General features: G+C 45.1%; 1 long non-coding RNA gene and 1 other non-coding gene across 2 annotated transcripts; one reads left to right on the plus strand and one right to left on the minus strand.

The window, feature by feature from the left end:
- The first annotated feature begins 1,533 nt into the window (after positions 1–1,533).
- LOC114221430 (uncharacterized) lies at positions 1,534–17,628 on the plus strand. Its single transcript, XR_003611733.2, has 3 exons — positions 1,534–1,783; positions 1,997–2,054; positions 17,099–17,628. It is a non-coding gene; the product is annotated as an uncharacterized LOC114221430 (long non-coding RNA).
- LOC114221481 (U6 spliceosomal RNA) lies at positions 6,504–6,611 on the minus strand. Its single transcript, XR_003611742.1, has one exon. It is a non-coding gene; the product is annotated as a U6 spliceosomal RNA (small nuclear RNA).
- Positions 17,629–17,906: the final 278 nt, after the last annotated feature.

Here is a 17,906-nt window from a genome sequence, read left to right on the forward strand (position 1 = left end):
TAAGAAAGTCCTCTTCCCCAGGATCTAGGAGGAGAGCTTGGGGTGAGGTATGTAAGAACAAGGTCCAATCCCGGTGGGAGGGGAATGTCTCAAACTGTTCTTACCCAAGGAGCCCTGCCCTGTCTTAATAGATGCTGTCTGACTTTTGTCAGGAGATGGGATAAGAAAGGACACCTTTAATCCTACTGAAAGCCAACCAAGGGAAAAGTCACCAACAAGGACATAGCTCACAGTCACAGAGGCATGATTGGGTGCCCCTTTATGTCCCTACCTCACACAGTCTGTGCCAGCCAAGCTCAGTCCTCACTGAACCTGCACCTGGGCAGAACTTCAAGGTCAGTGACCTTGACTCATGTGGTCAAATGAAGGAGTTTAAGCCAGTGGGCTCAGAATGTAGCAGGATCATTGCCTCTCAGTATTCACCATGATAGCCAAATTAATTGTTCAACCCTCCTCTTACCTTAAGAAATAATCGTAGGAGAGAAGCCAATAATCATAAGAGGGACAGTTATTACTCACTGAGCACTTATTATATACCAGGCTTTCTTTAGGCTCTTTGCATGCATTCTTACTTGAATTCACACAACCTGCGTTACTTAAACTGTCACAACTTGTATTAATTAGTATACCTCTCACAACAACAATAGAAGAGATACTGTAATTATACATGAGAAAACTAAGGCACAGAGAAGTTAAGTGACTTCCCCAGGGTTTCAAAGCTCAGAAGTGGCAAAGTCAGAATTTATTTTTTTAAAAGATTCATTTATTTATTAGAGAGAGAGAGTGCACACACAGGTGGGAGGGGCAGGGAGAGGGAGAGAAAATCTCAAGCAGACTCCATGCTGTGTGCAGAGCTTGCTGTGGGGTTTGATCTCACAACCAGGAGATCAGGACCTGAGCCAAAACCAACGGTCAGATGCTTAACCAACTGCACAACCCAGGTGCCCCATGGCAAAGTCAAAATTTAAATCTTGGTATTCTAACCTACCATTACATTGACATGGATGGAACTGGAGGGTATTATGCCAAGTGAAATAAGTCAATCGGAGAAAGACAGTTATTATATGGTTTCACTCATATGTGGAACATAAGCAATAGCACAGAGGATGATAAGGGAAGGGAGGGAAAACTGAATGGGAAGAAAGCCGAGAGGGAGACAAACCATGAGAGAATCCGGACTCCGGGAAACAAACTGAGGGTTGTGGAAAGGGAGGGGGGTGAAGGGATGGAGTAACTGGGTGATGGACATTAAGGAGGGCACGTGATATGATGAGCACTAGGTGTGATATGCAACTAATGAATCATTGAATACTACACCAAAAACTAATGATGTACTCTATGTCAGCTAATTGAATTTAAATAAATAAAAAAAAATCTTGGTATTCTAGGTCCAGAATCCAGCTCTAATCACCACTCCCTAGTGCCTCAATAGCCAAAATAGTTCACAGGAAGGAACAGATGGTTTGAAAATGATAAACAGATGGTGAACAGCAAAACACTTTTATCAAGCTAGTTTCATTTCTCCACCTTAACTGTGCCTGAGAGGCAGCAGGGCATGGTTGGGAAAGCCTGTATGGTGGGTTAGCTGGAGCTCAGTTCTGATTCTGCTTGGCTGGTTTTTAAGGCCCACAGAGAAAATAAGCAACACGCTCCCCTCTTTTTGATGTTTGATGTTTGAAATAAACTTTCAAGTACTTACAAATCATCAATGGATTCAGCACGTTTAGGAGTGGAGAATGGGAATCTGCATTTCTAACAAGCTTTCCAGGTCATTCTAATGCAGGTAAGTCTTTGGACCATGATAGGAATCCAGCTGATTCTTTGGGCTCGTTTCTGTTCATTGTTTAATGACACGAGGCTCCTTGTGGTAGTGGTGGTGGTGTTTCTGGTCTAGTTTTGTCTGTGGGGTGGAGTAGAGGCCAGGGGGCAATCAGGCGTGGGAGTTGGGCAATGGTGGACCACTCACAGCTCACTGCTTCTGACCCTTTTTTCTCAGGTAAAAGTAGAACTAAAGAGCTCAAAATTCGGGGGCAAGGAATGGAGTAGCTGCCCAGGTAATGTCAGTGCCTACCCCCAATCATTACAGCCATGTTCTGGTTGAGTTAATAACATTGCAGAGAAAAGTTGGAATTTTAAAGAGCCCCCAATTCTTTTCTTCTTTAGGTTTCATATCTGTTTTCTTCCTTCCTTCCTCTCTCCCTCCCTCTCCCCTCCTCCCTCCCTCCCTCCCTCCCTCCCTCCCTCCCTCCCTCCCTCCCTTCCTTCCACCTTTCTTTATTGTGGGAACATGACATTGTAAGGGCCAAGGGCAGGCCACCCCAAAATGGTCACTGTGGCATGTAGATTATTCTGAGCTGAAGGCAATCAAGACCCTGCAGCTCAAGAGAAATTTTGGCCCTCCCTTAACTGCATAAAAACATCTAAACTGGAGGTCTTTCACAGAATCATGATTATTACCACAGATCAGTTTTCTCTGAGTGACCCACCTGTATGGCCAGACAACACCTAATTACCAAACATCTGCTCTTCTCATTGCCCTGTGAACTGCAGTCCCCTTCGCTGATGCCCCAGACCCCTCCCCACTTCTCCTTAGTTCAGGATGACACATATGCCTTATTTTGCCTCACTGTCTTTGGAATTTCCATGTCTATGTGGATTCCCCACACATACACTATTAAATTTGATTTTCTCTTGTGAATCTGTCTCATGTTAATTTAACTTACTCCAGCTAGAAGGACCTTGAAGGTGGCAGGACATTCTTGCTCCCCAACAAGATCTACCCTCTTAACAAAACAAAATTTTTAAAATCTACAGTATGAGATTGTTATTTATAGACAATGCTGTACAGCCCATCTCCATAACTTATCCATTTTGTGTAACTGAAACTTTATACCTATTGAATGGCAAGCCCCTATTTTCCCTCCCCCCAGCCCCTGGCAACCAGCATTTTACTCTAAGTTTCTATGAGTTTGACTATTTTAAAGACTTCATTTAAGTGGAATCATGAAGTATTTGTCCTTCCAAATATTGGCTTACTTTGCTTTGCATAGAGTCCTCCAGGTTCATCAGAATTGTTGCATATGGCCAGATTTCCTTCTAAGGCTGAATAATATCCCGCTGCTTATGGCACTGGTTTCTTGGGTATGATACCAAAAGCACAAGCCACAAGAGCAAAAATAGACAAGTGAGACTCCATCAGCTAAAGAATCCCCAATTCTCAAATCACTTAAATGATGTAAGTTAGAACTCTCTCCTGCTCTTGGCACTTCTGCTTTGTGCACCCCTCTCTTTAAAAGATTTTGCCCAAGCTCTCCTAGTGTAGGGCTAGCATACATGCAGTATTCTCGCAGACACACCCCTCCCACCCTTTCTTCGGCCAGATGCTGCTGGTCGGTATTTTCCTGCCAGCCCCCGTGCAACCCCAGTGAGCCAGGCAGTCTTTACCCATGAATTAAACATGGCTGATGAGGTCTTAGTCCCCCTTGCAAGGAACCTTTTAAGTCTTCATTTACTTACTTTTAAAGCTGAGTCCTTTGGAGAAGCAGCGTGATCTGGCATCTCGTCTAATTTTAGGGTCACGGCTGAGAACAGAAGAGTGAGAAAGGATTTTATTGTTAGCTATCAAATTGTGGACTGTCTCCTGTTAGAGAGTAATTGTTTGAAAAGTACAAGCATGACACTCCCATACAAATGTAGAATGAACACATGTCAAAGATTTTATTTAATTCACTGATACTGAGAGAACTAGGAAGATAGTACAACTACTTCAAAGGCAAAGCCAAAGATGGTCATTTATATGGGCAACCAGAAATGTTGATTTTCACTTGCTCCTGGAAGCAAAGACAACCTGTACCACAGGGTGGAAATCCATCATAATTTCATGGGACCAAATTCGTTTGCTTTTTCATGGACAGAAATCATTTGCATCAAATTTCAGGTCTCCACAAGTGAAAAAGTAGAGTTGCGCAATCATTGAAGACCAAGAAAGGCACAGACCTCTCATGAATCTGACCACCTTGGAAGGGTCCTTCAGACAATATGTAGCATTCCACTGAAAGGAGACATGATCATCTTGCCCGTTTCAAAGTTTTTTTTCACATTTTTTTCCTGACCTGACTGCGTGCTTCAATCTGCAGGGGGGCTAGACGTCCTTTGTCTGAGATCATGACAGGAAATACTTCACAGCACTGCTGTCCCCTCTGGGAACATTGTAACGTAGCTGAGAAGCCAGTTCAAATGAGCATTAGGTTCTCCTCAAAACCTGTGCAGGGCAACAGGCTTGCTCCACCTTCCTGCCCCCTGCCGCTGCTGGAGCACTCTACCTGACGGGGCCTGGCCAGACCTTGTGCCAATGGCGGGGACCCCACAGGACTGCTCTCTTGCCTTTCTCCACCACCCAGTAAGTGCATTCCCCAGGTGTCCTGTGAAGAGGAGAATGCTTGCTTGATGTAGCCTTACTTATCCTGAGGGTTCAAGGAACAGAAGGAAAGCAAAGGGAGGCAATGTTTAGAACTCAAGTTTTCTTTTTTTTTTAAAGATTTTATTTATTTATTTGAGAGAGAGAGAGAATGAGAGATAGAAAGCACGAGAGGGAAGAGGGTCAGAGGGAGAAGCAGACTCCCCACTGAGCAGGGAGCCCGATGCGGGACTCGATCCCGGGACTCCAGGATCATGACCTGAGCCGAAGGCAGTCGCTTAACCAACTGAGCCACCCAGGCGCCCTAGAACTCAAGTTTTCTGATTACTAACTCGCCCCCAAGTTTTAGAGGAAGAATAACACTAGCAGGACTGCCAGAGGGCAAACCTGGTGTGTGTGTGTGTGTGTGTGTGTGTGTGTGTGTGTGTGTGTACATGTATTGACAAGACTGTCTCCTTGACCAAACTTTAGTCAGGTTCGTCTCAACTAGGCCTCCCCCTCGGTCCTCAGCCTGCCTTGGGCCTATCAGCCAGTTTAGCAAGAATCCCCCTAGCCTTGATGTCTCCTCTTAGTAATGTTCCATCCACTGACCCCTCCCTCTGTTCCTTGGCCCTAAATCCCCACATGTCTTTGTTGTATCTGGAGTTGAGCCCCACCAACACCCCCCCTTGCCCCCACCGCAATGGAGGGAAAAAGTAACACTAGCTCTCCCATTCACTGTACTGGCTGTACAGGGGATTTACCTTTCTCTTCCTCGGTTTTCCAATCTGTAAAATGGATATAATAGTAACTATCTCATAGCATTGTTCTGTGAGTTTATTAAAATGGATTATATTTATACAATGTAAACATTAACATTTATAAAGCACTTGTGTGTATTTCACACGTGTTTGCTTTTATTATTTAAATAACTTTATTATTTAAAGGTGTTGTTCTTAACCTTTAAGAAAAGTATCACTTCTCACCAAGGTAGAGTGATGTAAATGGCACAAAGGACATTACAAGCAGCTAAGAAGGGGAATCATTTGAGGAGGCATGCTTTTTTCTGCCCATTTTCTGTGGTTAAAATCCTCAAGAAAGAATGCTTCGCTCTGGAATGCCTAGAGAGTTAATTTTGCTCTTGCTTTGAGCAGGAGAGAGAGAAAAGAACAGTAGCACACTGGCCTTCCCAGGAAGGTGATTCCAGAGTGCTCAGTGTTGGCCATACATTCTGACCGAATGATGAGGAGCAGGTTGGTCTCCGCTACAGGGCCCAAGTTTCCAGAGGGGAACTATGAGGAAGCACACAATCTCACTGGGAAAGCTCTGCTTCAGCGGTGCTGGGAGATAGCGGGGGTGGGGCAGGTGGGCGTGGTGGCCATGGATTCCCCCATCCGTCTCCCAGCTAGCGCTTGGGAAGGTGCTAACCCATTGCCACTCTTGAGAAACCCTGTTTGTGGAGAGAGGCCTGAGGCCACTAAGGAAGTGATGCCCACAGGCTGCCGGCTGGAGGAGGGGCTGACCTCTGGGGCATGTCGTCTTAAGCCTTGAGGCTGTTTCCTGAGAGACGTGTCCTGATGGTGAAGAAGAAACCTTAGACATGAGAACCCGAGTAGGAGGAAAGTCTCTGGGAGGCCATTTTGGATCACATAAGAAGGAAACCTCAATGTCGCAGAAAGCAGCCAGTTGGGTAAACCCACCGCAGGCCCAGGGGAAAGCCAAGGATGAGAAAATATCTTAAACACTGCTGCCTCAGGAAATGGCCACAGGCGAGGAGGCTCCTGTGTTTCCCCCAGGTGGGGAGGGAAATATGTGCCATAATGTGGCAATTTGGTTCAGCGACTTAATCTGGTTATAAAGGCGGGGTGGGGGGGGGGCCAAGAAGAGTCAAAATTAATCCTCTCAAGGGAAGTTGCTTTAGTAGTTAACTGGGGAGCCTGTGTACTGTGTACTGGTTTGATGGGATTTCAAATCTACTTGCTATGACTTCAGAGGCTGTTTTAACTCATTTGTTTTTGACAAAGGCGAACAAAAAAGTTGTGTTTAGAAGTTAAGTTGTTTTGATGTAAGGATGAAGTAAGTTGTGCGAGACTGTCATCATTGCATCTGCTCTGTGGAACGCTTCACGGATTTGCGTGTCATCCTTGTGCAGGGACCACGCTGATCTTCTCTGCGTCGTTCCAGTCTTTAGAGTATGTGCTGCCGAAGTGAGCACAGTTTCATCTGTTCTAGCTGATAAGAGCTCAGTAGTAGCTCAGCTGCCGAGGGCCCCACGGTGGGCTTCTCAGTAAAAACAGATGAAAAAGCAAGGGGACATTTAGACTATAAATATCAAGGGTTTGTGAGGACCGTCAGAGAATGTCCTGTCTGGGCAAGACTACATTTCGTTGATCTAAATAGCTCTGTGAAGACCTTGGGGCAATTACCTCCTGCAGCAGTAAAGGTGACTCTTACCAACAGAGGCAAAAGCCATGAAGTGGCCCCACAAAAATCACCTTGCCCATGGACACCGGCTCCGTCATTCCGCAGCGACATGCTCTAGCAACAGCGCACTTTTCCCTTTGCATTGGCAGCTGGACGTCAGCTCTGGGTTGAGGCACACCTCAACCAAATTTGGACTTTATTCCTTTCATCACTCCTTGCCTGAAACAATAGTGTGATTAATCTGTCTTTGGTTTGGAGGGTTATTTCTTTCTTGGCTTATTAAAAGACATTATCCTGTATACTGTTAGCTTACAAAATGTCCACAGTGAGCCTTTGTTAAACCAATGGCTGGAAAGACAAATCCGGTCTCTGAGCATAATTTGCCTCCCCTCCAAACAAAACATGCAGCCACTGACAAGAAGGTCCTGGAAAGTAGTTTGATAATGGAAGGACTCACTCTGTTTGTGCAGTGGATTTCAGTTGGTTGGTTAATTGACTCTCGATAAAGGTTTCCAAAAGGCATGCAAGTTATAGTCCCTTTTTCCTTCATGCTACCAATCATTGTTCGTGGCAACCACAGGGTGACCTTTCTACTTTACATATACCATGCTGTTCTCTGAGGAGCCACAGTTTTCTCCCTTCAAATTAGAGAAAGTTCTCTTTGTGGGGAAAGCCACAAGATGAGGAGGAGAAGGAGAACTATCTTATTCTCCACACCACTGACATAGCTGTAGATACGTGAAAGTTATGCAGGTAGAGAAGAAAAATGAAGAAACTCCTGGACTTTCTGTAGACCACCAGGAAGTTGGAGATGGAAACTCTATTTTTATATTAATCTCCCTCCTAAAGCCTACTTCAATTTTTGAAAGTTTCATCCTCCTTATACACTTCCTAATAGCATGTTGCATGTCCAGAAATGTTCCTTACAATTAGTATTGCTTCTAGAAATTAGTTAGGGCCTAAGAAACTAGGGATTAGGCAAAATGGAATGAGGCATAATTTTTAGTTAATTTATTGATGTCCCCCAATAATTGTTTTTAACATAATCTAAAATATTTTCCAAAGAATATTCCTCTGTGAGATATTAACACACACACACACACACACACACACACACACACAAAGAATTTTATGATCAAAAAAGTTTGAGGAATACAGGGTTAATATGTTGTACATGTTTCTATGTGGTAGGTTTGCTTGCTCAGAGTCTCAGATGTGGTATATACATCAAGGTAGATCTCTGGAGAGCAGTAATTCCCAAGCTTATTCTCGAAGTGTCACGGCACATTAGGGATTTAAGGAGCACACTTTAACAGACGCTGACTATTTCTTAACCAGTTAGTTGACTTCACCATCTGGAAGTTTCCTTCCACAGCTTTTACCAGGGCACACCACAGAGCCATCATGGGGCAGGGAATCGACACGTGAGTCAGGGGACTGGGGTTCCATCCTATATTCTTACTAGCAGTGGCAAGTAGTAGCAAGCTGCTGGGCCTCAATTCTGTCTTCTGTAAAACTGAATAACAACAGACTTTGCTTGCAAGGCGATAGTTGGGAATATGAAAGGGGGAATCTGCAATAACATAAATGTAACTTGGTAATTGTTATGATATATGGGCTGGGAAATCCATTATCTGGTTTGTTTGGATGAGACTTCATGGCAGCACTGCTTCTCTTTGCTCCTTATTTACTCTTTACCAAGTCAACAAGAGTCTGAATGCTTATTTTGTATGAAGCACTGCTTGAGTTGATTCTAGAAGAACTATGCTAAGATTCATAGCAATCATCTGGAAATATTTAAATTCCCAGGATTGCTGTGGGGGCATTGTGAGGGATATCATGCAAATGCGTAAGTCACTTTGGTTGTCTGGATCAGCTCAGTCTGATCAACATTTTCCTCTGTTATTCACGGTCATTAATTAATCGTTTCCTTGTTAAATGGACCAGTGGAGCAAAACGTGACTTCAGGGGCAGAGTTTGCTGCAGGGCATTTCTGCCTATCACTTCGGTGAACTCAACTTTCTTCCTTTAAGACCTCACTTTGTGGGGCGCCTGGGTGGCTCAGTCAGTGGAGCATCTGATTCCTGATCTCAGCTCAGGTCTTGAACTCAAGGTCATGAGTTTGGGCCCTGTGTTGGGCTCCATGCTAGGCATGGAGCCTACTTAAAAAAAAAAAAAAAAAAAGGTCCTGGTTTTATAACTACCTTCCCAAAGAAAAAGGCTAGCATTGATTTGGGTCGTTTTAGAATAATAGCCCTGGACATTTTCAGACTGGGACTCACCTACCTTTGTTGTGTGGGGAAAGAAACAATGGGCCCAAAATGGGGTCATTTGCCCCGTTACAGCAAACCAAGCCTTTTCCCAGAAATATAATCTTTAAACAGTCTATCTGAAATTTCCTGATCTGCGCTTGTTTGGTAATCTGTAAAAGAAGACCCATGCCAGTCCCTTCCTCCCACAAGATGAACTGGCCTGAAGCACTCTTTTCTTTTCTTTTGCTAATACCTCCCTCGCCCCGCCCTCTTTCTGCCTGTGAAAACCTTCCATCCTGGACAGCTCCTCAGAGGGCCTTTCTAATTACTAGAAGGGGTGGATGCTGCTGGATTCAATCATTTAATAAAGCCAATTAGATCTTCAAATTTACTCAGTTGAATTTTTTTTTTAACTGTTGTTTAAGGGTGTTATCAAACCTGCACTAGAAAAAGATTTGTTTCCGGGGACATTTAAGTTTGGCAATTGTTGACACAATTGTTCTTGAAAGGGATGGGTCAGGCAAACAAAGCTGCAAGTCAAGGGCATAGCATACGTGGAGACCAGAACAGGAGTATGTGTAGAAGGGCTTGAATAATAATGCCATTCATAGCAACTACTGTCTGTTATGCGTTGTTCTCTACAGTTGGCTTAGATTACCTCCTTTAAATCCATGGGGGTGCACCATTATTAGCTTGATTCTATATGTGAGGAAAGGACCAGGTTTACAACGTGCATTCCAGGGTTCTGGTTTCAAGGATAGTAAGTGATGTCCTGGTATGATGGACACATAAGGCAAATTGCCTGGACTACCTGTAGCTTGGGGGTGAGCCAACAGGTATCCATCCAAGAGCCAATCGGCCATAGCGGACTGGATCCTGGAAGGATACCCGTCTCAAAGCCCACCAGTTCATTGGCTGGTCATACTTTTTCAAGTGAATTAGGAGTCCTAGAGATAAGAGTCTCTCTAAAAGCTCTGGGGAAGAGGTAGCCATTTTGGGTCACATGTAAATAGATGAGGAAGGAGAGAGAACTCTTGAACTGAGAAAGCCAGAGAAAAGAAAAAGTCACAGGATACTAAGAAATGGAAAAAAAAAAACAAAACAAAACAATCAAACACTTCAACTCTGGGGTCTGATAGGCTGGGGTTTGAATCTAGACTCTGTTAATTAGGAAAGTGGGCCAATTACTTAACTTATCTAGGACTCAATTTCCTTATCTGTAAAGTAGGAATATTGCTATCAGGTGAACTGCTTAGCACAATGCCTGGCACAGGTTAAGAACTCACTACATGGTAACTATTATCGTTATTATTAATCGTTCTGATGGCTTTTCGGTCTCCTGAGGTCTGACTTTCCTTAATTTCCATTCCTATAAGATTCCAGCATTGTATCCTCATCATAATCCTCCTTTTACTAGAGTGAGACTTGATGGGAATGCATGGGTTGTCATATGGTACAGAGACAACTTACCCTCTCCCCCGCTTTTTAAAAATAGACTTTATTTTTTAGAGCAGTTTTAGGTTCACAGCAAAATTGAGCAGAAGGCACGAGGATTTCTCATATACTCCCTCCCCGCACACATGCACAGCCTTCTCTATTATCAACATACCCCCAAAGTGGTACATTTGTTACCACATTTGTTAAAGCTTGACAAACCTACATTGACCTATCACCCAAAGTCCATCGTTTACATCAGGGTTCAGTCTTGGTGTAGTACGTTCTGTTGGACAAGTTAATAGGGACATGTAGCCACCATTATCATATCATATAGAGTGGTTTCACTGCCCTAAATATCCGCTGCTCCATATATTCATCATCCCTCTCTACCAGCCCTGGCAACCACTGATCTTTTTATTGTCTCCATTTTTTTGCCTCTTCCAGAAAGTCATGTTATACTCATATGGCAGGTAGCCTTTTTGGATTGGCTTCTTTCACTTAGTAATATGCATTTAAGTGTCCTCTGTCTTTTCATGGCTTCATAGCTCATTTTTTAGCACTACATAATACTCCACTGTCTAGATGTACCACAGTTATTTATCCATTCACCTACTGAAAGACATTTTGGTTACTTTCAAGTTTTGGTAATTATGAATAAAGCTGATATAAATATCCATGCTCAGGTTTTTGTGAGGACATAAATTTTCAACTCACTCGAGTAAATACCAAGACGTGCCATTGTTGGATTGTGTGGAAAGAGCATGTTTGGTTTTGTAAGAAACTGCCAAAATGTCTTCCAAAGTGGCTGCACCATTTTGTATTCATACCAGCAATGGATGAAAATTCCTGCTAATTTACATCCTCACTAGCATTTGGTGTTTTCAGTGCTCTGGATTTTGGCCACAACCCTCCCCTTTTAAGACTAGCTCTTGAGAGAATGGTCTAGATCATGTGCAGGATTTGTTCTTCATAGAATCACAACAAAAGGAAGACAATATAAATAATTTACTCTCCCACCATTCCATTTCCTTCTTTCCTCATCAAGTGTGGCAATCTAGCAAGAATTATTTATTTTCTCTTCACCATGTACTTAATAAGGCTCTGGCGTGTGTGTGTGTGTGTGTGTGTGTGTGTGTGTGTGTGTGCGCGCGCGTGCGCGCGCGCGCGCGTGTGTGTGTGTGTGTGTAGCCCTGGCCCTGGCTAGAGGAGCTAATGGGTTCGTAGAAAAAACAAAATAGCAAACTCAAAACAATTGAAAGATTATTTGATAGTATGTGTCAAGTAAGACATATTTCTTTACAGTCCAATGGCTCTTAAATGAGGGTCTATGGGAACATTAAAAAAAAACCACAAACAAAACCAAAACCAAAAACAAAAGACAAAGTTTTCTAGCCTCACTTCCCAAATTTCAAATACAGTCTGAGTAAATATTTAAAAATCTGCTTAGAAACTTTTGTTTTGTCCTTTTGGAATTGCCCCTATAGATTACAAGTACAGTTAGAATTTCTGGAGTTTGGGGTTCTCAACAATACTTTGATGGAAGGTTGAAAATTAGACCTGGATCTTAGAAGCTGTGAGAGAGACAAAAGGGGGAAACATTTCAGACTAGGGGAACAGGAGGAGCAAATGCAGGGAATTTGGGCTCTCTGTGACCTGTTGAGGGGCAGAGGATGGAGGGTGAAATAAGGAGACCTATGAAACAGGAGCAGGATGTCCAAAAGGGAGAGCCACGAGGGCAGAGTGTCAGGCTGAAAATTTGCATTGACATTTGCAGATTCAGCATCGTCTTGGCCTATTTTTTTTTTTTTTTTTGCAGCAGTCTCTTCTAAAGTAGGTGGAGCAGTACTCCTGCTGGTCCTGGTAGCAAAGCTAGGTAACCTCTAGTTAGCTCTGAGGATGTCTCATTTCTATTCTTGGCCTCCACTGTCAGTGCTATAAAGCAAAACCCAGCTCCAAATGTAAGGAGAAGACCAATGGTGTTTGCTGAAGGGACACCTCATCTTTGCAAGGAAGTTCTGGATCAGCTGGTTGAGTTGAGACACATGGAAAAGCCAGTTCTGTCCAATCTGAGCCAGCCTCATGCTTGGTGATGGCCTGGCAGCTCAGCTGACTCACAACTTGGGTTTGTGATACTGACACCATCTTTTACAAGAAAGGTTTATGCAGGATAGAGGAGTCCTAGCTAGGAAGGCTTCTGAGAAACTAGAAAGATTTTAAAAGAAAAAGTTGCCATGTGCCTTTGTTATACATAACTCTGTGTTGAACCCAGGACTCTGCCTCCCTTGCTCCCAGCAACCAGCAGCTTGTGCACGGAATCTGATGTGGAGTTTGTCTTTCTGAGGCATCCCTTCTTCCAGAGCCTGGTCTCCCACAGCATTGCCTCCCTCGGACTGCTCTTGTTTGTGTCTACCCAACGTCTGGACATGGTCTGTCAACTTTTCCCTTGTCGGGTCTCCCCAATCCTGTGTCCTTTGAGATCAGGCACAGGCATTTGACAAATGGAACCTATGCAGAGTAAATTCTATAACAAATATAGAAAAAGCAACAGAAAATCCTATAGTGTTTTGGGCTCTGACAGCTCCGTGAATCAAAATATTTAGGGCTTGGGAAACTATCATCAATCACTGTCATTGGAGTTTCTGATGTCCACTGCCCTTCATGGCTATGTAAACGCGGAGCTTCTAGAAACATCTTACCTCAGGCAGAGTTCCATGGTGGGAATTTCTTGCTTTGTGGTAGAGAGTGCGGGAAGAAATGTGTTTTGGATAGAAGGTCCTTTCCAGGCCCTTAGGGCACCCTCTATGAGAAGACTGTTGCTGTCAATGAGTTTGCTGCCCAGAATTTGTTAGCTCTATAGATTCAGACTCAGATATTCTTCATTTCTGATGTTCAGGTGTGATCTGCCGTACTGTTACTGTCCTTCCCCCACCTCACATAAAGAAATACAACGAAACAGTAGTCCCATAACCTAGAACCTCAATAAGCTATATACTCTTATTAGAAGTGAGGGCAAGGACATTTGCTATGGGAGCGTATTTTTTTCTCCCTTCTTGCATGCACAAACTGGTGTCATTTGTTGGGGAAGCCTGGGCGGTGTGAGTGCTCAGGTGACTCATGCGAGGGCCACATCCCTCTGGAGAGCATAAGCTCTCTCATGAAGTGTAAAAGAGCCCCCAGTATTAGACTTTCAGGTCATTCACAGGCCTTGTTTTGAATAAACTGTCATTGAATGGGTGAATCCACATCAGGGGAATAGGTCAGACTTTTCCAACAGTATTTGTGGCAACTGTTTAGAAGTGTGCTGGGCTTCCATGTTTAGTAGTTGAGAATCTCACTGTGCCTATTTTCTGGGATGCACCTGCAAGGGGCCCAGCACAGACCAGGACCTCAGTGAGGGAAATTCCATGGGGTGCTGCCATTGTTTCTAGTTTCCTTCAAGTGCCATGAAGGCAAAGCCTTGTCTGTCTTGTTCACCATGGTGTCCTCAGTGTTTGCTCAATAAGCCCGTGTTGGATGTGTAAATTGATTGCCTTCAGTGGACTGAGTATGGTGCTAGGGGTATGAGCTAAGTATGGTATGGTATGAGTTGACTGAGAGGTATGAGCTGGCTAAGACATGGGTGCTATCTTTGAAGAGGTCTTAGGCTACTATGTAAGGCAAAGAGTTGGGGGAGAAAGCAACACAAAATGTGATAATTGGTTTATGTAAAGGTCCTAAGGGAGCTCCAAGGAGGGAGGTAATTGTGTTGGGGGGCATGCCGGTGGATCAGGACTTCATGGAGGAGGCACACATGGAGGGGACATGTGAAAGCTTGAGAAACATGAAAGATTGAGAAACATTAGCCAGTCAGAAAGATCTAAAAAGACTTCATGCTTCACCAAAGGAGTAAAGAATGAGCTGGATCTTGAAGGATGCAAAGGGGTTGGATAATGATGGGGGAGAATGACGCAAGCACGGTTTCTATTGCCGAGGAACTCGCTGTCTAAAAGGAGGGTCAGGAACCCTCTGTGAAGGGCTTTAGCAACCATGCATTGCAGGATGTTACAGTGGGACCCCTCCTGCCTCTGTTTTGACTGAGACACCAACACAATAGTTATTACCTACGAACGAATGTGTAAAACAAAACCCACCACCTCCGTACCCTCTGCAGCTTTACAGAAGAAGTAACTCTGAGGACATGTTTCCTGTCTCTCAGCCCCTCAGTCAGATCAAGATCGGTGCAGGGCAGGGAGGCATTTCCTGTAGACTAGACAAAAGCTACCTGGGAAAGACGTGAGGTGGAGCCACCTTGGGTTGCATCCAGGTAGAACAGTCCTGTTTCAAGAGACAGGAGAAACCGCACAGCAAAGAGCCAGAGGCCCAATGCCCAATGCCCAGGGGATGAGGGAGGAGTTGGAAGAGGCCACCAAGAGTTGAAGTGCCTTCCCCAGGTCAAAAGGGCCTGCAGGACAGATGAGAACCATGAAGAACTAGAAAAGCACTTCATGAGAGAAAGAGTTCTCCTACCCAGGACACCAGCCTGAACCACGTGCCAGGCTGAGGGAGCAGAGAGCCACTGTCAAGTAAGTATGGTCCTATCCCCTCCTTTAGATCTGACAGTGAGGGAGTGGACAAGATTGTGGCAGGAAGACGAGAGCTGAAGTGTCAAGCCTCCTTCCCCACTGTGGGCGTCCAGCCTGAGGCTGGCCCATGGAAACAGAATTCAGCCTCTTGATTGTCACATGGAACTAGACATCATTGTGACCAAAATGAGAATGTCTTTGTGACTTAAAGTGACTCCAATACTGTGCTATTACCTAGAAGTGAGCCAAAAAGCCCAAACACCTGCCAGGGTTTTTATCCAAGGACAGGGGAGGTTAACCCACTGAACAAAAAACATGGGACGATGGGAAACAAAAACAGTTTTGGGCACATCGTGCGTTATACTTATTCGACATGCCTATTATGTATATAAACAGTGCTTGACATGTGGCAGGTGTTTTTCCCCAATAATGGCAACAAGGTAATGAGGATGATACCAGAACTCCCTAGATGGAGATACAGAAGTTATAAGAGCACTGAAAGTCAAACCTAGAAGTTGTGGTTTGGGGTTGCTATGAAGTATTTAGGATCGTTAACTATTTGCCCTCACAAAAGTCACAATCACAGGGTGATATCAGTGGCCACATGACATTCTGAATGAGGTAGAGGGTCCAGGGAGCCAAAGCCCACAGAGGATGTCCCTTTGTGGAAGACAACTAACGATCAATGATTCCTGCTCTTCTGTCTCCTTAGAAAATGCACGCATGAGTTGTTTTCACAATCTTTTCACAAGTGAGGAGGCAACCCTCCTTTCAGACTGGCCCCAAGGCGCCTGGGTTCTAACAGACAGGAGGTAGGGAATGAGCCCTTCTCCGCGGTTTCCTCACGGGGGCGCTGTGGTGGGATGGCCCATCACTGCGTTAGGCTCCACTTGGATCTCCCACAGAGGCTGGAACTAAACAAACAAAACCACGACATTTTTCTCAAGTCCCTGGAAGCCAGGCTTCCTGAGGTGATTCAAGTTTGACCCACCAGTGGCGCTCACGTAGATTTGGGAGACAGACCTGCGGCAGGGGCCATGCCTTTGCTGCGTCTGAGGACCAACAAGCACGTGGGGGCATTTGGCCCTTCCAGAGTCTATTTGTTACGTTCATGTGGGGTGAGAGGCGCGTGGGACATTCGCTGGTATTCCCGCAGGTGTGGTGTGATCCAGAGGGGGCGGCCATGGAAGGTTCCAGAACTCGGCTGCTTCCTGATGGCTGCGGTGGCAGTGGGGTGCTGGCGGACGGAGCTTCCGGGTTGTAGAAGAGAGCCGCTGTGCCCGGGCTGGGCCGGGTCTGTAGTGTGCCTCGGGGGTTTGTCCCGGCAGCTCGACCTACAGTCCGTTTCTTCCGCCCGCCCAACGAGAGAGTCTACGAGCCATTTAATACCCGGAAATGAAGTCCTTCCTGCCTAAACCAGTTAGAAAGGTTTCTGTCCTCTCCTGCTGAACCCCAGTTGGTATAGGGTGGTATGTAAAAAATATAGAAAACAAAATGAGCATGTCTGAGAAGCTCAACACAAGGAGCGACAAATGCGAGAGAGAACTGTTTTATCTGGAAGTGGTGGGTGACATTCATCTGTTCATTCATTCATTCATTCATTCATCTTATATTTAGTAAGGGCCTCCATGTGCCAGATACTAGGAGCAGCGAGCCATTCACTGGGGGGAAAGACCAATGGGATCTTGTACTCCTGGTGCTTAAGGTCTAGTAGCTCACTCCTCTTTCCCTCTTCCATTCTCGCTCTCTGGCGGAGAGCGTTGACTTATCCTTCTTTCCATTTAGTGATCAGACAGCCGAGCGGCTTGCTCAAGCGAAGAATTCGGTTTCTAGGGAACTAAGTAAGAACTCCAGGACCAAAGCTTTACCCTCAACCCAGGCCTGTCATAAATGCTAGCGATTGAGTTTTCTCTGACAGACACCGATAATTAACCAACAAAAAGAGCCTACAATTACTGTATCTTAAGATCAGAACAAGTCTCTAACTACCAGCATAGTAAATTCCCCTCTAAATTCCTTTCTTCCAGGCTGATGCGCGTGTGCAGCCGCCATGGAGATGTGTTGCTGAGATTTTTCTTGCAGCGAGAACCTGCGGTGAGGCCTGCTGTCAGCGGCAGGTTCCCTGGGGATCCGCCTGGGCTTTGGGAGCGATCTAGCCCTGCCCAGGCCCCCCTTGCTGAGACCGAGCTCGGTGAGGCCCAGGAGCCGGGTGTTTCATCTCTCCTGCCAGTCTTTGCACCTGAACTTCTTACCCAATCCTCCTTTCTGCCCTTTACCTTGTTCACAGGGGTCAGGCCTCTGTCATGGTCGGAGGCCTTTCCCTACCCACTCCTGCTTCCTCTCCTCTTTCTCTTTCACGGGTCTCACCTCCAACCAATCTCTCAGATCCTGGGGTCCCTGGGTGGCTCAGTTGTTGTGGCCTTCGGCTCAGGTCATGATCCCAGGGTCCTGAGATCAAGCCCCGCATCGAGCCCCACATCGGGCTCCCTGCTCAGTGGGAAGCCTGCTTCTCCCTCTCCCACTCCCCCTGCTTGTGTTCCCTCTCTGGCTGTCTCTCTCTCTGTCAAATAAATAAAATCTTTAAAAAAAACAAAAATCTTTAAAAAAACAAAAATCTCTCTGATCCCTAACTTGGTCTTGTTGTCTGCTTCCTGGAGGACCCAGCCAGTTGGTTGTGCACCGATACCTTTTCTTTTGAGAGGTTACCCACTTATTTCTCACTTAAGAGACCTCCCATTTGCTTTGGGCTTTTTTCTTTTTTTTTCTTTTCTTTTCTGGATGAAAACTCCCAAATCTGAGATTCGGATTTATGTGACCTAGGCCCACTTCAGGTCC

This window comes from Eumetopias jubatus, unplaced genomic scaffold, assembly GCF_037043125.1.
Source record: "Eumetopias jubatus isolate StellerSeaLion01/CBP00866 unplaced genomic scaffold, mEumJub1_p1.0 scaffold_7, whole genome shotgun sequence".
Classification (NCBI taxonomy): domain Eukaryota; kingdom Metazoa; phylum Chordata; class Mammalia; order Carnivora; family Otariidae; genus Eumetopias; species Eumetopias jubatus.